Source organism: Cebus imitator, unplaced genomic scaffold (genome assembly GCF_001604975.1).
Source record: "Cebus imitator isolate Cc_AM_T3 unplaced genomic scaffold, Cebus_imitator-1.0 Scaffold489, whole genome shotgun sequence".
NCBI lineage: Eukaryota > Metazoa > Chordata > Mammalia > Primates > Cebidae > Cebus > Cebus imitator.
Genome location: NW_016107804.1, coordinates 1,509,895 through 1,512,181, shown reverse-complemented (window position 1 = coordinate 1,512,181; position 2,287 = coordinate 1,509,895).

Sequence of the window (2,287 nt, the reverse complement as noted above, 5' to 3'; positions counted from 1 at the left end):
GAGAAAAAAATTCCCTCATGTAATAAAATAGTGCTTCAGTTTGGTTAAATTTAAGCACTATAGCACTGAAGCTTGTCCTTCAAGCTACTTGGGACATTATTAGCAATAAAAATTGAGAGATTCAAAACCAGGATCTTTAATAATCTTTAGCAAATAGATTATCTCATGCTATTGAACAAGATAGAAGAGTGTCATTTCTATGATAAACATCTCCCAGCTGTCTTGATTGCATATGCGTGCCATCATACAGAATCCCACTTCTATCACAGGAGAGCCAACCATTAAAGACTTGGAGTGAACTGACAGTATCACATAATTAGCTTGACTTCTTTTATTCTGGAGGAAAGTCAGGTGTCATGTCCTACTGAGAAGATACAAAACAAACTATCCTGCTGAATACTTTTTATTATTTATTTATTTATTTATTTATTTATTTGAAACAGAGTCTTGCTCTGTCACCCAGGCAAGAATGCATTGGCTCAATCTTGGCTCACTGCAACCTCCATCTCCCAGGTTCAAGTGATTCTCCTGCCTCAGTCTCCCAAGTAGCTGGGATTACAGGTGTCCACTACCATGCTTGGCTAATTTTTGTGTTTTTAGTAGAGAAGGGGTTTCATTGTGCTGGTCAGGCTTGTCTCAAACTCCTGGCCTCAAGTGATTTGCCCATCTAAGCCTCCCAAAGTGCTAGGATTACAGGTGCGAGCCACCGTGCCTGGCCTCCTGCTGGATTCTTTATTCAACTAGGTAGGTTCTAGATTAAATATGAAGAGTAGGTTCATTGGGCAAGGAATGTGAAAGAGGATGCCTCTACACTGTTGGTGACTCAACCCTAGCAAACTTGAGTCAGAAAATATGGAAGAGGATACATTACTCTAAATTACTATCTCATACCTAAGATGTTTCAATTTCTCTTCACTCTATTCCAGGGCCCATATGAGTAAATTTATATTCCATCTGCTCCAATGCATACCTTCCTTCTCTTAATTTTGCTTTCCCACCAATAAATTTGTAAGTCAAAATTTATTTCCATGAACTATTTCTGGTTGGAAATATTTGCAAAAGTGATATGGTTTATATACCTAATCTGCTTACCTGCTATAAATCGGAATTGTATCATAAACACACAAAATCGTTTGAGAGCAACAGCTGGGATGATTGTCTAAGCAGCTTTAGCTGTGTTTAGTGCCAGGCAAAAGGTTTGTTTTTTTTTCTGTTTGCTTAAGATCCAGGAGATTAGCAAATTTCTCTAGACTATTGGCTCAGCTGTAATTTTTACCAAGTCTTGTTCATGAGCCTCAAAATTCATATATGCTTGAATAAGTCTAAACATTTCAATAGATACATCTCTCTATTATCTATTTTCACGATTATCAAAGCATCAGCAAAAATGTGGATGTATATTCTAGTCACTCATGGATCCATGGAAATGGACCATGTTTAAATGAATGCTTCCCTTGGATAGGATGTTCAGCAATAGAAAAAAAAAAAAAAAGGTGTTAATAACAGTGAGATTTCCCGTGACTCCACCCCTGCATCTGTACTACCAGACGCATTTGGCTAATGAGTTTGCAGGAGTCAGAACAGCATTCTTCGGGGGTCATTAACTTAATTTTTCTTAATAAAGTATTTATATTCTGGAAAATAAACGTACCTGACTACTAAAGATGGTTTGAGATAAATAAAAGCCCCAATTTAAATAGTTATTTGGGATAGAAAAATTTCATGAAAGAGGGGTAAAACATGGACAGACTGTATTTGACTATCATACTTAAAAAGCATCTATCACAAATTGACTGTCAAACTTTTTTGTAATGCCACCCTACTTTTAGGAAATAGAATTTTCTCAAAAAAAATTACATCCCTTCTGACTTACCCTATATAAATTATTGCCAATAGTTAGGTTTTAGGGGTGGAAGAATAGACCTTGCTTTGTTTTTATTTTTATTTTTTTGGTTCACAAATAACTGCTCGTGCAGGTAGTATGTGTCTTCCTAAGTCAATAAGATAGAGCTGATACGGAAGGCATGGGCTATCACTTACGTAGAGGAAACTTGTTCTCTACTAGTAATAGGAGAAATAAAGTTTGCCAAATAATTTTTGCTACAGTCTTTTATTTCAACTTTACTTTCAATTTTAAAGACATCTCTGGCAAACTTGTTCCTTTTTGCTCATTGATTGTCAACTTGTTCTGTAAACCCATTGTGTACTTCTTATGTTTGCTTTAATGTAATTCACAAGTTCATTGTTTTAAAATGAAGCACGTCTTTTTGAGTTGCCTAGGTTTCTG